The sequence below is a fragment of the Schistocerca americana genome, chromosome 2, assembly GCF_021461395.2.
Source record: "Schistocerca americana isolate TAMUIC-IGC-003095 chromosome 2, iqSchAmer2.1, whole genome shotgun sequence".
In the NCBI taxonomy this organism is placed as follows: Eukaryota; Metazoa; Arthropoda; class Insecta; order Orthoptera; family Acrididae; genus Schistocerca; species Schistocerca americana.
The window spans coordinates 61,659,681-61,686,560 of NC_060120.1; positions in this window are offsets into that span (position 1 = coordinate 61,659,681).

The following is a 26,880-nucleotide window of genomic DNA, read 5'->3' on the forward strand; positions in this document are numbered from 1 at the left end:
ATGAACGGGTCAAGGAGAACTTAAAAAGCCAAATATCACTGGCAAAAAGGGCATTCTTGTCCAAGAGAAGTCTACTAGTATCAAAAATAGGCCGTATATTGAGGAAGAAATTTCTGTGAATTTACGTTCGGAGGGCCGCATTGAATGGCAGTGAGACACGAACTGTAGGAAACCGGATCAGAAGAGAATCGAGGCATTCGAAATTTGGGGCTACAGAAGAATACTGAAAATTAGGAGGACGGATAAAGTAAGGAATGAGGACATTCTCTGGAGAATCAGCGAGGAAAGGAATATTTGGTAGGCACTGACAGGAAGAAGGGCTATGATTATAGGACATCTGTAAAGACAGCACTGAATAACATCCATGGTATTACAAGGAGCTATAGAGTATAAAAACTGTAGAGGAAAACAAAGATTGGCATATATTCAGCAAGAAATTGATGGGGTAGCTTACAAGTGCTATTCTGAGACAGCAGTTCTGCCGGAGTACTGCTTATGATTAGTGTTTTAATGTACTTCTTAATTCATGTCGATAAAAAGAACATCACACAAGACTAATCAGGGAGCGCTCTGTCGAATGAGCACTGAAAGAACGTCTGTGAGCAATAATTTCGTTTACAACGGAAAACAAATCGACGCTTTGCATCGACACTTGGCGTCATATTAAAGACACAATGGGCAGTAATTGCATGGAATTACTCTAGCTACGCATTACAAAACGATGACAAAACACCAGGGAGAGTGTGCCTGATGGCTCTTAGGATGGACGCCCTGTACGGCTATTCCATCTCTCGACTGCTCAATTGCATGTTTTAAGAGAGACCAACGGCAGCAGAAGTGAGGTGTATCGCTACGAAAGACACCTCAGGACGACCTAGTCGTAAAGACACGATCTCGAGCACATAAATTTACATAATCAATGTTTTATTTATTTGCGGGTCTATGCCTGCAGTCGTGGTACACATTCAAGAAGCGGAGGTAGGCCGTGTCATTTCGTTTTGGCTTTTATAGCGACGTGACGCGGTGCTGCGACCTATACAGCTTTTCTGGATACAGAAAATGTTCGACTGCTGCCCTGGCCAGCACGTTCTCCAGATCTCTCACCAATTGAAAACGTCTGGTCAACGGTGGCCGAGCAACTGGCTCGTCACAATACGCCAGTCACTACTCTTGATGAACTGCGGTGTCGTTTCGAAGCTACACGGGCAGCTGTACCTGTACACGCCATCCTAACTCTGTTTGACTCAATGCCCAGGCGTATCAAGGCCGTTATTACGGCCTGAGATGGTTGTTATGGGTACTGATTTTGCTTGGAAATGTAATCTCATGTCAGTTCTAGTATAATACATGTTTCCAATGAATACCCGTTTATCATCTGCATTTCTTCTTGATGTAGCAATTTTAATGGCCAGTAGTGTACTTAATGTGCCGTTTTGCTGTTCGCTGCTATTGGCCGAGCGACGTGGCGAGATTGTTAAGGCCGTGGGCTTGCATTCGAGAGGACTGGCACTCAGACACCATCAAACCCATCACTACATTTCCACATTAATCTGTGAGTGCATCGTTATTTATGGCCCTGTCTTATTGCCATGAAAATATCCCACTTTCTATGAAATGTGATCACTAAGCGAATAATTACGCAAATTGAATGCTTTAGTTAAAGTTTATCTGGGCTCAAAAACTGAAAGTTCCAAAACTCTGTCTCAGAAATGTCTTCTTCCCAGTAGGTTTACCCGTGTGAAGATTTCAACACAAAATCTTTAATGATTTCCCGTTATAAAGGAATATATGTGTTGGTGTGTGTGCGACATTTAAAAATCCCACTCCAACTTCATCAATTAATTACTAACTTTCAGTTTGCTGCAGTCAATCTTACATTAACATGTATTTCTCATACTTCTGTCTACAGAACGGCACTGTAATAGCGATCTTATGGAGGATAGGGGAAACAAAAGTGGCCTGGAGAACCGAGTTCCGGGAGAGAAAGAAACACAGCAGAGCAAAGGAAATACAGTAGTAATCTCACTATAGCAGATGTAAGTTACCGCCGTTTATCTCTTGCCACTTCTGGGCTCTGGTCAGCAAGCTGCTAAAGGCAGGTTGAAGCTGGACTGCTCGAATTGGTGCAATCTCATCCCAAATGTTCGGCTCCAATTCTTGAAGAACAGTATGGTTGTTGAGATATACCTTAGACTTGAGGGCTCCTACAACGCTACCGGCAACTATTACATATGTGATATGTCGATAACGTTATTTCTGTAAAAGTATGTTTATTTTGTGATAGTTACTGAGTGTAATGGAAAGGTATCGTACTGGATTTTTCCCTAAAGGTTTCTATCGAAAGAAAGGAGTAGCAAGGTGATCGGAATCGAATCAAATTTCTATAGTTATTAAGAAAACTGTAATTACGTAAAAAGAAACGGCCACCAGCGTAATTAGGGCAAGTTTTACCCAGTACGGGTAGCATGGTTCATAAAGAAAGTTAACTACGTGGGTTGACTTTGCTTCATACCAAACTTCTTTTTTGCTGATAACATACCAGACCATAGCACAATTTAGCAAGCAGTGTACCAGTGATTTGACTTGAACTGCATGGAAGGAGTATTAATGCGCTTAGGTAACAACTGCCTCTCAGTGACTCTTGCTATCTGTACGCTACAGAAGGAAGCTAATAATAATTATAGGTAACGGATTACTAGCCGCGCGGAGTAGCCCGGCGGTTAGAGGCGCCATGTCGCGGATTGCGCAGCCCTTCACACGTGAAGTTCGAGTCCTCCCTCGGGCATTTGTGCTTGTGTTGTTCTTAGTATGAGTTAACTTAAGTAGTGATTAAGGCTAGGGACCGGTGACCTCAGAAGTTTGGTCCCTTACTAATTCACTCATCTGAACATTTTTGATTGCTTGTGGTGAAGCGCCGGCCGTTGTGGCCGACCGGTTCTAGGCGTTTCAGTCCGGAACAGCGCTGCTGCTACGGTCGCAGGTTCGAATCCTGCCTGGGGCACGGATGTGTGTGATGTCCTTAGGTTAGTTAGGTTTAAGTAGTTCTAAGTTCTAGGGGACTCATGACCTCAGATGTTAAGTCCCATAGTGCTCAGAGTCATTTGAACCATTTGTGGTCAATCACTACTGACTGGAACGAAGTCTTTTTTCACTTTAATTATAGGAAATTATTACTATTGAAATAGTTATGAAGTAATTCTATCTTTTGAACTACTTATTATTTGCATTCTCAAGGACCATTCAAGTCCTTATGCTACTTAAAGTGGAACATATGATACCCGAATCTAGTATAGGTTGAATATTTGCAGCCAGTTGCACATTCGCGATTGCTGTTATTGTAATATTAAATTGGCTGAGCTATTAGCACTGGGGCTGAGAAACTAATCTGTCGGTAGATTCAGATGGCGACTGAACACTTTAGTCAGAACACAATGTGGGAAACACTGTTAACTACATAACACATGACGCTGTAAACATATTATGTCAATAAAAAAAATTTTTTGAACTGAAACGCGGCCTAGGTATCCATGTCTCTTCCTGTACAACAGACTCTGAAAACTCTATTGTTAGCGTCGGATCTTCGTAGTGCACATCTTAACAAAGCATGCCATGAATAAAAAACCGATTTACTTCCTCATTACATTTTCTTGCAGTGCTTCTCCTCTCTTTCAGCTCAGTACTTGCGCACCCTTGGCCTACCAGCAACCGACTGCCTCATGCCACACAGGAGCCTTTCAATTCGACCGCCAGATCCACCTTTTCTACTCCAGCCTAGACAGTTCCGTTGTGGACGGTCTTCCCTCTAAGTTTTACATTATCACAAACCTACTATCTCTATGCATGGTATATATTACTTACAGTTATATCAATTATCATAAATAATGAATGAAACGTTTACATCGATGCTACATCAAAGATCATATTCACACAGAAATCACATTAACTAAAAATAAAGACGTTAAATAAGATCATTTTTGGTAATACCGATAATAGTGTTTCACTCCCGATGCCCCCAACCCTCTGATCATGCAATGGTATTTCCTAGAAGTTATGCGGAGTCTCCACTGCCCGGAACCTGCTGTTCTGTGAGTTACCAATAGCACTCAGGTGAAACCAGGCTTCATCAGGCATAAAAACCTGATCCATGTACAAGCCATTCATTGTTATCTCGGTGAACAGCCACTCACAAAACCGGAGTCGCTGAGGAAAATCTGCTGATTTTAGTACATGAACAACAGACACTCGGTAGGGATACACGTGCAGGTCCAGGTAACGCATTCATCCGCATGATCGACGTGATACGCCGGTCTCTTGAGACGGGCGTCGTGGTGATTTTGTAGGACTCGAGGCATTTCCTCTTGAACTGCGGCCACATTTTCTGGTGTGCGGGCACGTTTCGGAATGTTTTTTGCCTCGTTTAAAACAAATGCTGTCTCACGCTATTTTCCGACAAGGCATTGCATGCCAATCTTTGTTGGCACTTTGACCACCATTAAACATCTCAGCAAACAACTGATCATACCGTTTCCACGACTCGTTGTCACGTAACTTTCCGTAATGAACACCTATTGCTATACTGTGGGTACCATCGTCCTCTTTGCACGTGCATGTAGATGTAGATTTCGAAGATTACATGTAACTATAATTAGAGTGATGTATTAAGTTTATGTAGTAGATTTTTGTATTACATTAAAATATTTACAGCAATTTATTATTAAAATTACATTAGTGTGTTATGTTTACCCACTAGATCTTACATATCATATTTACACTAAATGACACATACTTATTTGGTTGCATTATACAATGCTATAACTGAGGCACTGAGAACCACAAGAGTTAAAAGTACAGGCAAAATATGAAGGTAAAAAGATGGTTGTGACAATAAGATCGGAAGGATTCACAAGTCTGACTTGTTTGATAAACAAATCTTAGCACCCTATACTTAATGTGGAAAAATAATGTACCCACTTCGTGTTACGAAATGTTAATCGTTGGGATTATATCTATTATTAAAGTTAATGCAGACAATTTCGGTACGTATGCTAAAGAGTTTGGGTCTTTTGACAGTTGTAAGGTTTGCAGTTAATGTGAAACAAGATTCAGAACATACTAAATGCACCGCGCACATAATTATGACCTACTCCAAAACTTGAGAATTCTCGTTACCATTATTTCCATTAAGAACATTCTATGGCTTAAGGTTTAGACAAAATTACAGATATACCTCCGATTACTAATTACTGCTACTACGTACATGATATAGACACTAAATAATCTTGCCGACCATAGATAACTATTAAATAGCGCAAGTAACAAAATTATGCTTTGAGCCTTGAGCCTCGTGCCCATAAGGAAATGAATATCCGACAAACAGGTGAGACATCTTGCCATGAACGTTAATATATACAGTTTGAGCCTAAAGATACAGATACAGCTGGTTCACCGTAAAATCAACAGTTGTCAGCAGCCCACATACATGCTAAAATCTCAAGTCGATGCCACTGTGCCATAGGCTTCTCAGCGCCTCTGATTATTACTCTAAATAGATTACTGTCGCAAACTAGGTCCTCTGTTGAAATGACTAGAAATTCTTCCGCTGTATAATATCCGCAAGAGGTACTTAATGTCTAGAGACCAGATAGGCTTGTTCATTTACTCCGCCTTTTCATTTCCATTTCTGAAGGGTGCGTCGGCCACTGAAGAGCGTTTATCTTTACTGAGCCTCAACATAACAATTTCTGTTCTACAAATTGTTGCAACCAAAAACGTACATACAGTTTTAATGAACAGCATAAACTTTATCTAGTTGTTGCCTGTTTCAAAAACTTGATTTTGAACTATGTTCAGTATGATATATCCTGATGGAAATAAAAGACGCTATAACCTTTTATTGTAAGTGTCAATGTAATGTCTGGTCGCAGTGAGAACTTACACGCCAGTCACATCTTTGTAACTTCGTTACTTCTTCAATTGTCAGTTGCTTCCCTCACGAATTCAATGGTGGGTTTTGTCTAAGCTCGGTTTTCCATGAAGAGTTAATGCGACACGTGCTCCGAGAGCATTTACTACAACAAATTCTTTGCCAAAGACTTCGCCGTAATAAAGGTAATATTCGTTAATCATAATAATCTGATAGATTACCCCTTTCTTTTTTAATACATTTCTACGTAGAATTGTTCATACATATTATCAATGAAACGTCAGTCATCCACTTTTACGCTGTAAACAGCTCTATACCTTTCCCTCAGAATTATCTACAAAGGCACAGTGGAGTACGTGGAATATATTTATATTATAGCACTCATATTGCTAACAGTTGTTTGAAGAATGTCAACTATGTATTTAAATTGTTACTGTGTTATTTCTGGCTTCGTTAATAGCAGTTATTAAGTATGGAAGTGATTGCTGTGCATTCTAAAATTTTGTAGCAGTGGATTTGTAAAGTAGTATAAATTGTAGTATGCATTTAGATACAGTTCTACTACAATGGAACCGTAGTATAACAATCATTTGCACAGTTTATAGGAACTGCAAAACCCAGGAAGAAAAAAATGCTCCCAGTATACATTTTCATTACCTTAAGATCAGTCGAAGCAAGATACACTCCTGGAAATTGAAATAAGAACACCGTGAATTCATTGTCCCAGGAAGGGGAATCTTTATTGACACATTCCTGGGGTCAGATACATCACATGATCACACTGACAGAACCACAGGCACATAGACACAGGCAACAGAGCATGCACAATGTCGGCACTAGTACAGTGTATATCCACCTTTCGCAGCAATGCAGGCTGCTATTCTCCCATGGAGACGATCGTAGAGATGCTGGATGTAGTCCTGTGGAACGGCTTGCCATGCCATTTCCACCTGGCGCCTCAGTTGGACCAGCGTTCGTGCTGGACGTGCAGACCGCGTGAGACGACGCTTCATCCAGTCCCAAACATGCTCAATGGGGGACAGATCCGGAGATCTTGCTGGCCAGGGTAGTTGACTTACACCTTCTAGAGCACGTTGGGTGGCACGGGATACATGCGGACGTGCATTGTCCTGTTGGAACAGCAAGTTCCCTTGCCGGTCTAGGAATGGTAGAACGATGGGTTCGATGACGGTTTGGATGTACCGTGCACTATTCAGTGTCCCCTCGACGATCACCAGTGGTGTACGGCCAGTGTAGGAGATCGCTCCCCACACCATGATGCCGGGTGTTGGCCCTGTGTGCCTCGGTCGTATGCAGTCCTGATTGTGGCGCTCACCTGCGCGGCGCCAAACACGCATACGACCATCATTGGCACCAAGGCAGAAGCGACTCTCATCGCTGAAGACGACACATCTCCATTCGTCCCTCCATTCACGCCTGTCGCGACACCACTGGAGGCGGGCTGCACGATGTTGGGGCGTGAGCGGAAGACGGCCTAACGGTGTGCGGGACCGTAGCCCAGCTTCATGGAGACGGTTGCGAATGGTCCTCGCCGATACCCCAGGAGCAACAGTGTCCCTAATTTGCTGGGAAGTGGCGGTGCGGTCCCCTACGGCACTGCGTAGGATCCTACGGTCTTGGCGTGCATCCGTGCGTCGCTGCGGTCCGGTCCCAGGTCGACGGGCACGTGCACCTTCCGCCGACCACTGGCGACAACATCGATGTACTGTGGAGACCTCACGCCCCACGTGTTGAGCAATTCGGCGGTACGTCCACCCGGTCTCCCGCATGCCCACTATACGCCCTCGCTAAAAGTCCGTCAACTGCACATACGGTTCACGTTCACGCTGTCGCGGCATGCTACCAGTGTTAAAGACTGCGATGGAGCTCCGTATGCCACGGCAAACTGGCTGACACTGACGGCGGCGGTGCACAAATGCTGCGCAGCTAGCGCCATTCGACGGCCAACACCGCGGTTCCTGGTGTGTCCGCTGTGCCGTGCGTGTGATCATTGCTTGTACAGCCCTCTCGCAGTGTCCGGAGCAAGTATGGTGGGTCTGACACACCGGTGTCAATGTGTTCTTTTTTCCATTTCCAGGAGTGTATGATTTGGCTATAGTTCTCGCAGACTGAATGTTGAGACGTGAAAAGAACGGTGCCAATTTCTAAATATTTGAGGTAATTTGTGAATCCGAAGAGAAGGTAGTACCACGAAAACTTATAAAATATTCGGCGACAGGTAATGAAATCAAGATTTGCTACTTGGTAGTAGAATCTGACATTTTAATTCAATTATACACTTTCTCCCTCATTCAGACAAGCATTTCGAATTTAAATAGCATTTGACAGACGCAAAATTGCCCGGGAGTGTTTTAATTACAAAGGGATCTGCCGGCAGTCGACAGTTGGGAATTTATCTTGAATCCTTCGAAAGTCCTCTTAAATTAAGATTCCTGGCACATCGCTGCTGGTCGGAACGTGAAGAAGAGGCAGCAGGCCTGCGGGAAATCTACATCTACATCTAAATTTATCCCGGCCGGGTTTCATTTAACGTCGTGTAGGAGGGTGCTTGGCACAGCTCCGGGAACCAGATGGGCCCCACCGCCCTCTCCATTACGCTCATCCGAGGAAGATTAAAATTCGTCTCCAGCGCCTTATGTTTAATTGCTTCCTACTCTACGACAAGCCTCCCTCCTCTCGTAAACAGTCGGAATAGATTCCGCATGTAATTTGCTACATTCGATGTACTGTTCGACAAACGTTTCAGTCTAATAACATACAGAATTTGCTACTGCATATTATTGATGAATTGTTTCTGTTTAAAACAGCATGCCGAAATGGGCCCGCTGTTGTACATTAATGACCTCTTAGACGGTATTAACGGTAATCTAAGAATTACGCAGATCATGTACTGGTTAGTACTGTAATATAGTCTGAAATGAGCTGCACAAATAATCGGCCAAAGTGGCAGCAGGCTTCAAACTTTTAGAAATTTAAAAATTTGTGCTTCACCAAACGATAATAGACATAATGGTCTGTGACTATGAAATCAGTGAGTCACATCTGGAATCATTCCGAAAGTTCTCCGGTGTGGCTCAAATGGCTCTGAGCACTATGGGACTTTACATCAGAGGTCACCAGTTCCCTAGAACTTAGAACTACTTAAGCCTAACTAACCCAAGGACATCACACACATCCATGCCCGAGGCAGGATTCGAACCTGCGACCGCAGCGGTCGCGCGGGGTCCACACTGAAGCGCCTAGAACCGCTCGGCCACTCCAGCCGGCGTGGGGTAATCTGGAGATAAATGAAATGGAATGATCGCATAGGCTCAATTGTAGGTAAAATAGGTGATAGACAGCGGTTTATTGGTTGGATGCTGAGAGAATAAAAGCGGTCTAAATAGGTGACTTTGCTGAATATCTTAGGGTATAGGAGGGTATATGAGGAAACCATTCCTAACAGGACTTACATGGAATTCGTAACGTGTACAAAGGACGGCAGCAAGAATGGTTATATATTTGTTTGGTCCTTGGACTAACTGAAGAACGCCGAAAAACCCGTAATGCCAGAAACGTGAGGATGGATTCCAGCTATCCCACGGATAACTACTTACAAAGATAAAAAACTAGCAGCAAGGGAGGAATATAAGGATATCTATTGAGGCGACAAAAGTCATTGGATAGCGATATCCACATATACAGATGGCGGTAGTGTCACATAAAGACGGCATAAAAGCGCAGCGCATTGGCGGAACTGTCATCTGTACTTAGGTTTTTTATATATTTATTTATTGTTTCGTGGGACCAAATTAAGGAGAAGTCTCCATGGTCATGGAACGAGTCAATACATGAAATTATAACACGATATTAGAAACAGATAAAATTAAATATAAAAAAACGAAATCAGGTGACAAGTCGTAAGTTTAAATAAAGAAATTCAACACTGTAACACTTGAATTTGCTTAATTTGTTAGCTCGTCCATGAGCTCCTCGACAGAATAGAAGGAGTGAGCCATGAGGAAACTCTTCAGTTTAGACTTAAAAGCGTTTGGGCTACTGCTAAATTGTTTAGTTCTTGTGGTAGCTTATTGAAAATGGATGCAGCAGAATACTGCACTCCTTTCTGCACAAGAGTCAAGGAAGTGCATTCCACATGCAGATTTGATTTCTGCCTAGTATTAACTGAGTGAAAGCTGCTAACTCTTGGGAATAGGCTAATATTGCTAACAACAAACGACATTAAAGAAAATATATACTGTGAGGGCAATGTCAGAATTCCCAGACTACTGAATAGGGGTCGACAAGAGGTTCTCGAACTTACATCACATATAGCTCGAGCAGCCCGTTTTTGAGCCAAAAATACCCATTTTTAATCAGAAGAATTACCCCAAAAAATAATACCATACGACATAAGCGTATGAAAATATGCGAAGTAGACTACTTTTCGTGTTGAAGTGTCACTTATTTCATATACTGTTCTAAAGGTAAATAAAGCAGCATTTAGTTTCTGAACAAAATCCTGGACATGGGCTTTCCACAACAGCTTACTATCTATCCGAACGCCTAGGAACTTGAACTGTGATTCACATGAAAACGTTTCCGACATGATTATGACCGCACGACGGGTACTAACAGACTTTAATCGCGGAGTGGGAGTTGGAGATAGACGCATGGGACATTCCATTTCGGAAATCGTTAGGGCGTTCAGAATTTCGTGATGCACGTGCTGTGAACACCACATTTCAGGCATTACCTCTCACCGTGGATAACGCAGTGGCCGAAGGCTTTCACTTATCGACGGAGAGCAGAGGCGTTTGCGTTGAGTTGTCAGTGCTAACAAACAAGTATCACTGCTTGGAATAACCGCAGAAATCAATGTGGGACGTACGACGAACTTGTCCATTGGGACAGTGCAGCGAAATATATCGTTAATGGGGTACGGCAGCAGACGCCCTATGCTTGTGCCTTTGCTAACATCTCGACACCCCCTGCAGCGCCCCCCTCCCCCCCTCCCCCCTGAGCTCGTGACCATAGTGATTGGGCACTAGACTAGTAGAAAACCGTGACCTGTCCAGATGAGACCAGATTTCAGTTGGTAAGAGCTGATGGCAGGGAACCAGTGTGGTGCAGATCCCACGAAGCCATGGACCCTGATTGTCGAAAAGGCAATCTGCAAGTTGGGGGTGACTCCACAATGATATGGGTTGTGTTTACGTGGAGTGGACTGGGTCCCCCGATCCAACTGAACCGAGCATTGACTGGAAATTGCTACGTTCTGTTACTTGGAGACTATTTTCTGACATTCGTGGTCTTCATATCCCAGACAATTATCGAATTCTTATGGATGACAGTGCGCTATATCAGAGGGTGACAATAGTTCGCGATTGCTTTGAAGAACATTCTGGACAATTCGATCGAATGATATGGTCATCCAGCTCGCCCTACCTACACCGTGTCTAATATTTATGTGACATAATCCAAAGGTCAGTTTGTGCACAGAATCCTGCACCGGCAACTCTTTCGCTATCATGGATGGATAGATAGGCATCATGCTTCAAAGGACTTCCAAAGACTTGTTGAGTCCATGCCACGTCGAGTTGCTGCACTATTCCATGTAATAGGTCCCTAAAGGTATTAGAAGGTATCCCGTGTCATTTGTTACCTCATTATACACTCCTGGAAATTGAAATAAGAACACCGTGAATTCATTGTCCCAGGAAGGGGAAACTTTATTGACACATTCCTGGGGTCAGATACATCACATGATCACACTGACAGAACCACAGGCACATAGACACAGGCAACAGAGCATGCACAATGTCGGCACTAGTACAGTGTATATCCACCTTTCGCAGCAATGCAGGCTGCTATTCTCCCATGGAGACGATCGTAGAGATGCTGGATGTAGTCCTGTGGAACGGCTTGCCATGCCATTTCCACCTGGCGCCTCAGTTGGACCAGCGTTCGTGCTGGACGTGCAGACCGCGTGAGACGACGCTTCATCCAGTCCCAAACATGTTCAATGGGGGACAGATCCGGAGATCTTGCTGGCCAGGGTAGTTGACTTACACCTTCTAGAGCACGTTGGGTGACACGGGGTACATGCGGACGTGCATTGTCCTGTTGGAACAGCATGTTCCCTTGCCGGTCTAGGAATGGTAGAACGATGGGTTCGATGACGGTTTGGATGTACCGTGCACTATTCAGTGTCCCCTCGACGATCACCAGTGGTGTACGGCCAGTGTAGGAAATCGCTCCCCACACCATGATGCCGGGTGTTGGCCCTGTGTGCCTCGGTCGTATGCAGTCCTGATTGTGGCGCTCACCTGCACGGCGCCAAACACGCATACGACCATCATTAGCACCAAGGCAGAAGCGACTCTCATCGCTGAAGACGACACGTCTCCATTCGTCCCTCCATTCACGCCTGTCGCGACACCACTGGAGGCGGGCTGCACGATGTTGGGGCGTGAGCGGAAGACGGCCTAACGGTGTGCGGGACCGTAGCCCAGCTTCATGGAGACGGTTGCGAATGGTCCTCGCCGATACCCCAGGAGCAACAGTGTCCCTAATTTGTTGGGAAGTGGCGGTGCGGTCCCCTACGGCACTGCGTAGGATCCTACGGTCTTGGCGTGCGGTCCGGTCCCAGGTCGACGGGCACGTGCTCCTTCCGCCGACCACCGGCGACAACATCGATGTACTGTGGAGACCTCACACCCCACGTGTTGAGCAATTCGGGGTACGTCCACCCGCCTCCCGCATGCCCACTATACGCCCTCGCTCAAAGTCCGTCAACTGCACATACGGTTCACGTCCACGCTGTCGCGGCATGCTACCAGTGTTAAAGACTGCGATGGAGCTCCGTATGCCACGGCAAACTGGCTGACACTGACGGCGGCGGTGCACAAATGCTGCGCAGCTAGCGCCATTCGACGGCCAACACCGCGGTTCCTGGTGTGTCCGCTGTGCCGTGCGTGTGATCATTGCTTGTACAGCCTTCTCGCAGTGTCCGGAGCAAGTATGGTGGGTCTGACACACCGGTGTCAATGTGTTCTTTTTTCCATTTCCAGGAGTGTATTACAGCCACCTATCCGTCTCTGGCGTACTCATCGCGTTGACCAAACTACACTCATGTCAGCGAGCACAGCAGCGTTAAAGCAACCATTACGCAAATATAGCGAGGAGAATTCCCCTCCCTTACTCACTCCATTTGTTCGGAAGGGTACAAGTGTACATGTGGATGGCGACGTGTGATTGTTATCATAATTTGGTAAGGCATTTGTCTAATTTCTGTCGTCAACACCAGGTGTAGACGTATGAAACCATGAATTTCTCTGTAGATGGTGCTAGCCGTCAGCCTCTACAGCGCCATTTGCTTCCTGTAACGGCTAACGACGAATGTCAACACACAGTAACCCAAGTTCCATACATCTTGTATCTGTTTCAAACCCGTAAACATGTCGAGTTCTGTGTCCACGAACAACGATTTGCGGACAGCATTGGTTTTCTGTTATCATTTGAAGAAAACTGCTGCACAATCGCATGTAATGCTTGTCGAAGCATTCGGCGAACTTGCTCTTGGGAATGAACAAGTATTTCCAGTTTTTAAAAGATTAAAAAGTGGTGATTTTGACGTGAGGAACGACGAGTGGGGGACACCACCGAAAAATTTCGAAGACAACGAATTGCAGGCCTTATTAAGTGAAGATGACACTCAAACTCAACAGTAATTCGCGGAACGATTGAATGTGACGCAAAAGGCCGTTTCACGTCGGTTGAAAGCTTTGGGAAAGATGTAGAAAGTGGGAAGATGGGTTCCGCATGAACTGAATGAAAGACAAGCAAATCGAAAACCTACTTGTGAAACGCTGCTCGCCAGATTCTAAAGTCGTTTCTCCATCGAACAGTGGCAGAAGATGAAAAATGGATATATTTTGAGAATCACAAGCATCGTAAATCATGGATGTATCAGAAGGGTGTCACTTATTATGAGGTGCCGAAACTTGGTGAAACCGTTAACACTGATCGCTACCAACAGCAAATGATCGATTTAAATCGAGTATTAAGTGAAAAACGACCTTAATATGGAAAAAGGCAACACAAAGTCATATTGCTCCATGATAAAGCCCCATCACACAGAAAAACCTGTCAGGGAAACGACCGAGGCGCTCAGATGGGATATAGCACAGCATGCGGCTTCCTCTCCAGACTTGACTCCGTCCGATTATCATCTGCGGCAACATGGGGGAAGTGTGCAGGAAAGAAGATCTGGCAAACGCTACGGCAGTGGCAGTTAAATGCACTGAATTTTGGCGGGACGTGATATGATATATATACTATGTTTGTCTTTATATTGTAATGTGACTCCCCATTTTGGGTTTGTTTTACTTATACATATGTGTATTGTATTTGTATTTGTGTGTATATGTAATATGTGGGTTGTCTATGGCTTGGACACGATTAAATAAAATAAATCATCTGTTTGCGTCCCTGGGACACGCTCTCGCTCAACAACCCTTCAGTTCGTATGAAAGCTTAGGAAATGTTTCGCTGAGTGGTTGGCTTCAAAAGAAGAACTGCTTGTTTGGCGTGGCGTTCATACCCTGCCGGAGAAGTGGGAGAAATGTATAAATAGTAACAGAGATTATTCTGAATAAAATATTGTTTATCAGTTTCAAACAACAGATGTGTAATTATTGCAACCAAATTTCGGTTTCATGCTTCTACACCTGGTAAGGTGAACTTTGCTGAAGTATGGAAACGTCTAAAATTCTTAATTATTCAGTTAATATGTTTCGTTAACTATACTATGAGGTACAGTCGTTGTTTGTAAAACAATCACAGATTTAGGCCATTTTTAATGGTCTTAATCTGATGAACTATTTTTCAGTTCATGAAATCGTCTTCGGCAAATGGAATAGGTAAGATGATTGCCTCTTACATGTGTTATGAAAGGCTCCGTTGCTTCTGCAATTAACCAGAGTGGGCTGTACACGCTGCTGAAAGTAATTTATTTTCCCTGGCGGAGTTTCTTTCGTGTTCCCATCTCATTACAGAGATGCTGACGTTACATCAAGAAACAATGTGGCGTGACCCAGGCTTCGGAAAGGGCAAACTGTTTCTCGGTGTGCTATACGGTGTAGAAGCAATCACGTTAACGATTGGCTCAAATTTATAGAGCCAGAAGTAGGCAGTGTTAAGGATTTTCATAATTTATACAATTCACGGCAAGATATGTTTTGAATACGTTTTTCTAAGCTTATTCTCTAAAAGCCAATAATGAGGCTCACAATCGACTTTGGCCGAGCGGTTAAAGGCGCTACAGTCTGGAACCGCACGACCGCTACGGTCGCAGGTTCGAATCCTGCCTTGGGCATGGATGTCTGTGATGTCCTTAGGTTAGTTAGGTTTAAGTACTAAGTTCTAGGGGACTTATGACCACAGCAGTTGAGTCCCATAGTGCTCAGAGCCATTTGAACCATATTTGAACAATCGACTGTGCAGCAATAAATCTATGGAATACTCTGTAGGTGACCTGTGGTAGTTCGCATAATGTGAATTCTCTCTGATAGTTGGGAAATTCTAACCACTTGGTGAGCTGTAAAACACACCATAACAGGTGGCTGGAGATACTTGGGAAACCTCGAGAAGCTTTTCACCCGCCTAATCAGAAAACACTTTTTTTCTTTTATCTTCTTCATCGGCTCACCTCTTTCTTAGCGGAATGTGTAAGTTGTGTGCTAAGTGTATGTGTTCAATGTAGGTGAATGTAATGAATGTGCGTATAGCATGGTGTCATTTTTGTCTTGTATTTTGATGAGAGGAAGGAGAAGGCGAAGATATATTTAGAGACGGTCACAAACGAAGGTGATCTACCTGCGAAAAGAAACAAGAACACAACTTACGGTTTGTGACGCTTAAATATTGCGCTGCAGCGTTAAAGAAGGAGATAAAATTTTATTACCAAAATATACTGTCGTTGCTGCTGAAATGGTCGCAGGTTCGAATCCTGCCTCGGGCAGGATGTGTGTGATGTCCTTAGGTTAGTTAGGTTTAATTAGTTCTAAGTTAAAGGCGACTGATGACCTCATAAGTGAAGTCGCATAGTGCTCAGAGCCATTTGAACCATTTTTAGAGAGTCTTGCTAAGTACCGTTTGATTAAACAGGTTGTTTGCGAAATTCCAAACCTTACTACAATGTGTAGCTTGTGTAAAATGTAGAGTCTATATATACAAAGATTATCCAGTGATGCTACCGCAACTGATTGGCCGCCAGCTGTTTTTGTTCCGGCTTGTGTAATATGTGCGATATTATCGCAGATCGTTTTTAAATCTCTGAATAGTAGTTCTTTGGTATATTTTTAAGTACCTGTATTGTACACCCTCTCCCACTATTTCAATATTTTTTGTGTCAGATTTGTCGAATTGTTATCTTTGTTGTGCATGGATCAGTAAGATTATTTCTCATTTGCTTGTAAAACGCTGTACTTGAATAATAACGGACACTGTGTTCCACAATAACATTTTATGAAATTATGAAATGTTCATGTATTTTTCAGGGGCAGTAGGCAAAGTCTGATAAATTTGTGACATATATTGTTGCCGTTTTCTTGGTCACCTTTGACACTGCATCCACACAACACAAAAGTGCGTCAGTCTTTTTATGCTTTATTGATTATAAATGACACCGCAGGCAAAGGTTTTCTGGACTTCCTCACTCCAGCCACGACAAATTACTTTAAATGTATTGTTCGGAGATGAGGAAAATGTTTCAAAACTTATTGGTTAGTAATTTTAATAATGAACGTTCTTACCGGAAGACACACTTTCCTCCATGCTATGCGTCCATTGCAGCGGGATGAGACTCTGCCCACCCTGAAAAGCGCCACAGTCTGTTTCACATACGTGACTGTCCACTGTGTCTTACATGGCGCAAGGCGCTTGCTCTCTGTCATTTTGATTCACGCCTATTACAATACGTGGACAGTGTGACGCCCTCTACATGTTTTGATGACGCACCATATGTCACATGGATCCAGCTACTTGAAATATTGACTACCGACTAGCGTTCCACAGCTGCGTCATCCTTCACATTCACAGCATGTTGTTGAAGAGAATGGACACTTGTCACTTGTGTATTTCGTAGAGAAATATGTTTATTTCTAATCCATGTACGTTGGGTGGTGTAACAGTCCCCTATTGAACATGAAAAGCTGATAAAGATTATTTTTTATTTTATTCCGAAAGAGAGCCAATCCGTAACCACCACAACTGCGTCTAAAAATTTTAAATGGCTCTAAGCACTATGGGTCTTAACATCTGAGGTCATCAGTCCCCTGGACTTAGAACTACTTAAACCTAACTAACCTAAGGACAACACAAACATCCATGCCTGAGGCAGGATTCGAACCTGCGACCGTAGCAGCAGCGCGGATCCGGACTGAAGCGCCTAGAACCGCTTGGCCACAACGGACCAATGGCGTATCATACTTCATATTGGATCGTCATTATGATTCATTGTCTCTTTCAGGTTTATAGATTATAACTTGCGCGTCGTATGCACTTTCACATCGGAGTCTACGGCGTAATCACGAATGTACTAGACTTCAACTTTCAGTGAATAATTCCTAGCTTTTTGTGTACGTGCATGTTTTCCGCATTCGAGGAAGAATAAGGTAAATAAAGGACCACAACACCAGCGATGCTTTTTTACCACATTGTTGTTTTCAGTAGTATGATACTTTTAAGCAAAATTTTTGAACATTGATATTACGTGGTATTAATTGCAGGTTAACTTGTCTGTGTACTTCTCATTAATTTGTAAATTTCGTATTGTTGAAGTACCAAATCATTCATTTGTATATTCACGTCGTCCAAGTACCATAAGACCAAAGATGTGTTTCTGAAGTTTGGAAAATCTGAGAATTCAGTAACTTCACACACATTAACAAGTTGGTTAAAATTTTATAATAGGTATAACTGGAACAACCACGACTTGCTGAAAAGTTTTTCTCCAAATTCTTTACGTGAACACTCTTAAAATTTTCTTAGTAAAACAAACTATGTTAGCTTTGTGTAACTTTATTCTTCATGTCCGCATATTTATCTCTCAACGGACGTACTGTATTTCTCTCAACGAGAGTCCAGGCTTTTCATACTGCGGCGGTGCGGTTCTTTCCGTCCCTTTACGACGGACCTGCACCTACCTGTGAGCAATGTCTCAGTAGATCATCAGTAGGAAAGCAGAGTGAAACCTACTGTACCTCGACGTGAAACAGGCTGCAATTTAAGTCACTAATCTACGGTTCGGGAGAAAGTTTTCACACAAATGAAAGGTTGGAAATTTTGTCCTCAATTAATACATTCTGAAACTTAGGTGAACAAGTATCACTGCCAAGCCCGTGCTAGTCTTAACACAGTCACTCACAATGCCTTTCACTCACGTTAGTAAGTTTATGGTGTTGCATTTTCCGAAAACGTAATAGCTACAAAATTACTGTTTGTTTTTGACTCATAATGCTCGCCAAATATTAAGTCTGTCGGTACCAAATGCAGTCACAGGTTTTAGCCACCGACCTGCTCAATACGCAACGCCGAATATATGTCTTTTCTCGTCACAAAATTCACTTAAAAATTCCGAAATTTCTATGAACTCATCGGAATTACTATGCCGTCACTTTACAACACTTTTGATGTATGAAACACTGCTAGATCCGGCAAATTCTCATTTCAATCGGAACTGCTACTATACACGTCCGAACTGTTTCATGGCTAGGCTCCGGCTCTTCCCTAGAATACTCTAACAAGGGAACCTCCCCATCGCACCCCCCTCAGATTTTTATATGTTGGCACAGTGGATAGGCCTTGAAAAACTGAACACAGATCAATCGAGAAAACAGGAAGAAGTTGTGTGAAACTACGAAAAAAATAAGCAAAATATACAAACTGAGCAGTCTATGCAAGATAGACAACATCAAGGATAATGCAAGCACAGGAGCGCCGTGGTCCCGTGGTTAGCGTGAGCAGATGCGGAACGAGAGGTCCTTGGTTCAAGTCTTCCTTCGAGTGAAAGATTTACGGTCTTTATTTTCGCAAAGTTATGATCTGTCCGTTCGTTCATTGACGTCTCTGTTCACTGTAATAAGTTTAGTGTCTGTGTTTTGCGACCGCACCGCCAAACCGTGCGATTAGTAGACGAAAGGACGTGTCTCTCCAATGGGAACCGAAAACATTTGACGGACGGACGGACAGATAATAACTGTCTGAAAATAAAAAATTAAACTTTTCACTCGAGGGAAAACTTGAACCAAGTACCTCTCGTTCCGCAGGAGCTCACGCTAACCACGGGACCACGGCACTTCCACTCTCCTTGATATTGCCTATCTTGCACATGGACTACTCAGTTTGTATATTTTGCTTATTTTTTTCATAGTTCCACACAACTTCTTCCTGTTTTCTCGATTGATCTGTGTTCAGTTTTTCAAGGCCTATCCACTGTGCCAACTTATAACTAAATCTGAGGGGGTTCCGATGGGGAGGTTCCCTTGTAAGTCTTCTCTACCAGCAGAGAGAGGCGTGCGAAGAATATTACTTTACCATTGGTCTGTTTACTGAACAGCCAATACCAAAAGAACATTCTCCCGCGTCAGTCCGCGCTTTTCATCAATAACCAATCGCAAAATAGTAAACCTAACTACTGCACTTTTTACCGACGTAATTATCTAATAAGCTGTAGTTTTGCTTATGCATAAAGTTATGTACTATTGTTATTTATACCGGAATTAACCTTCCTTTACCAGAAACTTACTTTACAAAGCCATTCTACAAAACTCCCCTTTGTCCATATCCATACTTCTTCGAAATGTTCCCACACTAAATCCTACTACATATCTCGTTAAACAATTATCTTCATATTAACCTTAAACCACACTCCCGCATCATTAATACTGCTAAAACGCATTTATAACATTTTAAATACACAAAAAGACATAATAACACTTTATGGAAATACTAGAACAGTTTATAAAAAACATTCTATTACTTTAGTGCACTGTAGTGGGCACAATCGAAACTAAAATCACAGTCCCCCTATCCAATATTGTCCTCTATCGGCTGATACATAAACTACGTGCGCTTCCAGTCTCGCGTCACCATCTGTCACTATCCTGCTCTGAGACACATCTCCCACTTAACCGCCTCCAAGGCAGTATCGGTATACGGCGCTACGGCTCAATACCGCCTCTGTGGGAAGATCGACTTCGTTGACAGAGGCACATCACCTCTGCTAGCAATGCTTAACCACCATCGAAGTGAAGTCCTTCTAAGTGTTCCTTAAGTTTTTGATGCTCTCTTGTTTTAGGGGTCAAAATAGTGAACTCTGCTTCTATTATCTGTTACACTGTTGTTAAGGAACCCCTCTCCGTTCTACTCAAAATGCAAAAAAAAAAAGAAAAAATTTTTGACGGATGCGCAGTCACTCCTGTTTCTTGTCAGGAATGTGCTTCCGAGGCACCCGCCTTGAACGTGTACCGCAGTTCTGCAAAGAGGGCCTGCACACGCTCTCGTGATGTGCCACCCTTACCTAAGAACTGTGTCTGTATTATCCAACGATTTTCCCTCATGAGTTCATCAACCCGAGTCCGATAATATTGTCGATTGGCGTACTCGGTCGTCCGCCCGGAGTTCCGTCACGCACTTTGAGGTTAGCACCACCGTTTCCTTCATTACAAGCACGATCTACCAAACGTCGCACATTATTCATGTCGATACAATCATCACCGTACACAGCTTTCCTTCTGCTGTGGATTTCAATTGGAAACACGTTTTCTTAAATCAGAAACTCGATTACAGCACGCTGTTTTACACGCACCGACATAGTTGCGTTACACATCGCCATTTATGCGTCACAGTTGAGAGGCCTGTAGAGGCAGAGGATTGGAACTTAGCGAAGCGGGAAAGTCGACCGAGTAATAAGCATGACATGTAACACCTTAACCGATACTGATAAGAGAATAAAAAAATTCGGAGGCATTACTTTTCAGCACGCACTCGTATCGTCGTCTGCGGTAAGTAAGGCAGCTACAAACGACATAGGAAGGTTGGCCATGAAACAAAATGTTTTTAAATCATTCCATAAAAGTGAACTTCATTCGACAGTGGCCTAGTGCTGACTGACTATATTTTTAGTGACATATAAGAGATACACTATTCATGCAATTATTTAGTTATAAGATGATAATCGTCACAGGAGAGGAGGTAGAGATTCATTTTTTTATTTATTTATTTATTTTTGTTACGAAGGACCGCCTCGACTTATTTGGTGCGGTTATCAAACGCTGTAATAAACTTACGCCGACCCAACTATAGCTATCGCTGCTCGCCAGCTCTCGCGGCATAAATGTAACAAGTAAAAATAAACAAAAGAGTTTGTAGTTTACATTAAATAAAAATATTATTATGATATTGTCATTACCATACATCGCATACGTAGCAATCTTCTTTATGATACTGCGCAAGGTATTTATCTTTAGGTTCACAAATTCCATGAACGTTGATCTGCCTTTGTTATCCTCTCTTCTACGAAACGTGATAGGGCCATTCCCACAACAGCTATACGTCTGTGCTTTGGAAAAGACTTTGCGTACCGTGGCTTTTTAGGCTTCCGTACCTAAATCGAAATAAACGGAATTGTTACAGGATGATTTTTCATAGGAAGAAGTTAAATTAAATGAAATCTGTCGGAAGCCGCAGAGCAGTTTCATCAAGTTTTTCACACACAAATGGAAATCAGTATACCCTTACACCCTAGCCAAATGTATTCAGTGTTTGTTTGTACTTGCGAATATCAGAGTACGGCTCTTAGTTTTGACACTGACAAAAAATTCCTTAAATACTTTTGTCGGTGAGATAAAAAACTAACAGTGCCATCAATGCGTTCTTTGATGTACTGTGGCGTCAACAACGTAACAAACGAACTACTACACTGCGCAGACTCCTAAAACATTAAAGTATGATACCGTTCTTTATCCTGATAGAAATTTCATCAAATAAATCCCATACGTTGCCAAAAATAACGCACAAGTTGCTAGTCAAAACCCCATGAAAATTCGTCTAGCAGTTTTGGACATTTGCATATTCAAACATACACTACATTCTCAGATAAAATTTTGAATCAAGGTAATTTTTTTGACCCGATTTTGATGAAATAAAGCCAATACGTTGTCCCAAGCTACGCTCAAACACGTGAAATCCCCATGAGAATTTATCTAGTAGTTTTGGTGGTCAGTTTCGATATTAGTGTCGACATAAATGTTTCGGGAAAGTAAACTAATTTCAGCCAAAGTATATATCTTGACAAAGCTGACCGGAATACACTCTTTCAGACTCTGAAGGTAGTGGGGTGAAGTTGTGGCTGTTATGGTCTGCTTGCTGTATTTATCTCTTGGGCTTCCTCCACGAATTTTAGTACACTCATTCCCGCCAACACTGAAACGGTAGTCCCTTGACAGCTCAGCGTGTGTTCTGTCAACCGATCCCTTCTTTTGCAGCACCACATTTCAAAAGCATCCATTCTCTTCTTCTCTAAACTGCTTATCGTCCATGTTCCACTTCCATACATGGCTACACTCCAGACAAATAATTTCAGAAAAGACTTCCTAACAATTAAATCTACATTCGATGTTAACAAATTCCACTTCTTCAGAAACGCTTTTCTTGCTGTTGGCAGTCTACGTTTTAAATCCTCTCTACTTCAGCCATCATCATTTATGTTGCTGCCCAAATAGCAAAACTCATCTACTACTTGAAGTGTCTCGTTAGCTAATCTCATTCCCTGAGCAACACCTGATTTAATTCTTCTGAATTGCATTGTCTTTGGTTTCTTTTGCTGAGATTCATCTTATATCCACCTTTCAAGATACTTTACCTTCGGTTCAACTGCTCTTCCAAGTCCTTTGCTTTATCTGACAGAATTACAATGTCATTGGTAAACCTAAAAATTTTTGCTTCCTTTCCGTTAATTTTAATCCATACTTTAAATTTTTCTTTGGTTTCCGTTACTAGTTGTTCAATTTATAGTTAGAATAACATCAGGCATAGGCTACAACACTGTATCACTCCCTTTTCAACCATGCCCCTACGCTCTTATTACTGCCGTCTGGTTTCCGAAATTCGTCCCCATACTTTACCCCTGCTACATTCGGAATTTCGAAGAGTATATGCTAGTCAAATAGTCAAAAACTTTCTTTACGTCTACAGATGAGATAAACGTAGGTTAGCTTTCCTTAACCTTTCTTCTAAAATAAGTCACCGAATCAGTATTGACTCATGTTTTCGCACATTTCTGCGGAATAAAAAATTTTCTTTCCTGAGGCCGGCTTCAGTTTCCCATTCTTCTGTAAAGAATTCGTGCTAGCACTCTTTTATTAAACGGATAGTTCGGTAGTTTTCATACCTGTCAGAAACTGCTTTCTCTGGAACTGGAATTACTACACTCTTCTTGAGGTCTGAGGGTAGATCGCGATGGATGGCTCATCCAAGGTTATCAGTAGCTCTAGCGGAGTATCGTATGCTCCCGGGGCCTTGTTGCGACACAGGTCTTTCAGTGATCTCTGTCAATGTCTTCTCGCCGTATCATATCTCCCAGTTAATTTTCATATACGTCCTCTTGCATTTCTATAGTATTTTCTTCATGTTCACCTACCTTGTGTAGACCCTCTATATACTACTCCCACATTTAAGATTTCCTTTCTCTTCTTAGGATTGTTTCCCGGCTGAACTCTTGGTATTCATACCGACATTTCTCTTTTTTTCCTAAGATCCCTTTAATTTCTCTTTATGCGGAATATATCTTTGCCTAGGGAAATATGCTTTTAAAGTACGAAAACCAGGCAGCGGGTATAAATGCTGAAGGGAGGTACTAGTTGTGCATTCAGTCTGCACATTGAGCAAACATTTCGGGAAACCCACAAAAAAATTGGAGAAGGAATTAACCTGGAGGTTTACCGATGACATTGTAGTTCTATTAGGGACAGCAAAGGACTTACGAGTACGAGAGCTGTTGACAGGAGTGGATAATGTATTGAAAAGGGCTTATAAGGCGACTGTACTCAAAAGTAAAACAAGGATAAATGAATGTAGTGGGACTCAATCATGCGATCCGGACGGAATTAGAGGAGGCAGTGGGACAATAAAAGTAAAAGATTAATTTTGATGTTTGTACTGAACAAAAACTGCTGACGGATGAAGTAGAGAGGATATAAAATTCAGACTGGCAATGGCTAGGAAAGCGTATCCGAAGAGATATTTGTTAACATGGAGTATAGATAATAGAGTAAGGAAGTATTTTCTGAAGATATTAGGTTTGTGCTTGACTTCGTAGTGTATTTGATTTTCATGTTGATATTCCGTTTGATGTGGGTTTATTTATCGATAGTCGTTTTTATTTTTATTTCTCCGTTGGTATTTGAGTTCACACTTCGTCATTTTGTCATTTAGAGACTATGAGTGAATCTGTAGACTCTAGAAAAATGAAGCACCATGTGAGGAAATAGGAAAATTTCCGACACATTCTTCTGCTTAAGTTCAGTAGAGGGGTGATAGCAGCGGAGGCAAACAGAAGCATTTTCCCCGTGAGTGGCAATAATGTCACTGCAAAGTGCACGGCAATAATACGGTTTTCTCGTTTTAAGGAGGATCGTTTTGACATTAGTGACTCTCCATGTTCAGGAAGACCTTCGGGGTTTGAAAAGGATCGATCAAACACATCATCCACAAAGAACCACGCCAGTGTAATCGAGAACTGGCAAATGTGATAAACTGTGATCATTCCACCATATAGCGACATTTGCATGCATTGTGGAAGGTTCAAAAATGGGATGTGTTGGTTTCGCTTGCTCTAAGACGATAGCCATGTGTGCCTCTCTGTTTGCTCAATTGACTCTTGAACAACACCGACCATTCCTGTGCTGTCTGGTTACTGGTGGCGATAAATGGTGTCTTTATGTTAATGAAAGGGAAATAAAGGAACGGCTGAGCCCAAACAAAGCCCCAACTCCCCGCTCAACGACCAGCGCGCATCCTTGAAAGATAATGTTATGCGTCTGGTGCAAAAGCGGCGGTGTGGTGTGCTACGAATTGCTCCCACGAGCCGTAACCGTCACTGCTGACATTTATCGTCAACAACTGAGACGTCTTGCAGACGCATTTCAAAACCACTGACCAGGAAGACTAAGTGAAGTGATGCTACTCCACTTTAACACCCGCCCGCAGTATGCTAGACTAACAAAAAACACTACACAAGACTAGGGCTAGGAAGTCATTTCGCACCCTCATTGTTCACCAGTTCTTGTGAGTTTGGTTTTCAATTTTTGCACTCTCTGTCGAATAACCTTCAAGTAACTTCCCTTCCAGATGAGTATTCGCTCCGAACAGGGCTCGAAGAGTTGTTCGCCTCAAAGTCGCGCGATTTCTACAGTCGCGGAATCGAAAAGTTGTCGAATCGTTGGCAGACTGTTGTAAAGAGTGACGCAGAATATGCACTACTGGCCATTCAAATTGCTACATCAAGAAGAAATGCATATGATAAACGGGTATACACCAAGAGGAAATGTAGATGATAAACGGGTATTCATTGGACTAATATATTATACTAGAACTGACTTGTGATTACATTTTCACGCAATTTGGTTGCATAGATCCTGAGAAATCAGTACCCAGAACAACCACATCTGGCCATAATAACGAACTTGATACGCCTGGTTATTGAGTCAAACAGAGCTTGGACGGCACAGCTGCCCATGCAGCTCCAACACGATACCACAGTTCATCAAGAGTAGTGACGGGCATATTGTGACGAGCCAGTTGCTCGGCCACCATTGACCAGACGTATTCAATTGGTGAGAGATCTGCAGAATGTGCTGGCCAGGGCAGCAGTCGAACATTTTATGTATCCAGAAAGGCCCGTATAGGACCTGCAACATGCGGTCGTGCATTATCCTGCTGAAAGGTAGGGTTTTGCAGGGATCGAATGAAGGGTAGAGCCACGGGTCGTAACACATCTGAAATGTAACGTCCACTGTTCAAAGTGCCGTCAATGTAAACAAGAGGTGACCGAGGCGTGTAACCAATGGCACCCCGTACCATCACGCCGGGTGATACGCCAGAATGGCGATGAAGAATACACGCTTCAAATAGTTCGAATGGCTCTGAGTACTATGGGACTTAACTAGTTTTGACTGAGTTTAACGAAGGCGATGTTGGCCTGATACATTTGACGATGCCTTTGGCTACACTGACTGAAGTATTCTTAAGAAATAACAAATTAAGATAACCTGAAGATGCCTAAATAAGGCGAAACGCGTCGTTGAAAAATAAAAAAAAAACTAAAATTGCAACCAAGACTGTTTTTCACCAATACTAAAATGAATGTAGCTTGGAGCTGTTGTTTGGAGATGAAGAGGCTTGCACAGCATAGAGTAGCATGGAAAGCTGTATCACATCAGTCTTCCAACTGAAAAGGACACCATATTTCGACCAAACCGCAATATTTCGTAGTTGTCGTCTGCAGAATAAAGGTACTGCACGACATTAATACTGCCTAATAATTCAAGGTAAGCTAATAAAGGTATTTGGTACCTTTACCTTAATATATTAAAAAAATCAAAGGATATACTTTAAACTGAAAGTATTTCATTGATGCTTAATCCCAAGAATAACGAAATATTTTAATTTCTAATGAGAGGCTAAATAGCTGAAACACAAAGATTAAGGCAGGGATTGCATATAATTACAAATAGTGTCCTCCTTTCATTCTGAGGTGGAGCCCCCCTTTGTCAAGTACTGGTTAATTTGCTGTTGCTTTCAGTCCGAATGACACCAGTTTTTACGTTCACCTGAGCCAAGCATTTTATTTGCGTCAGTGTTTTGTTTATAATAAGGTACATAAAGTCCCCCGT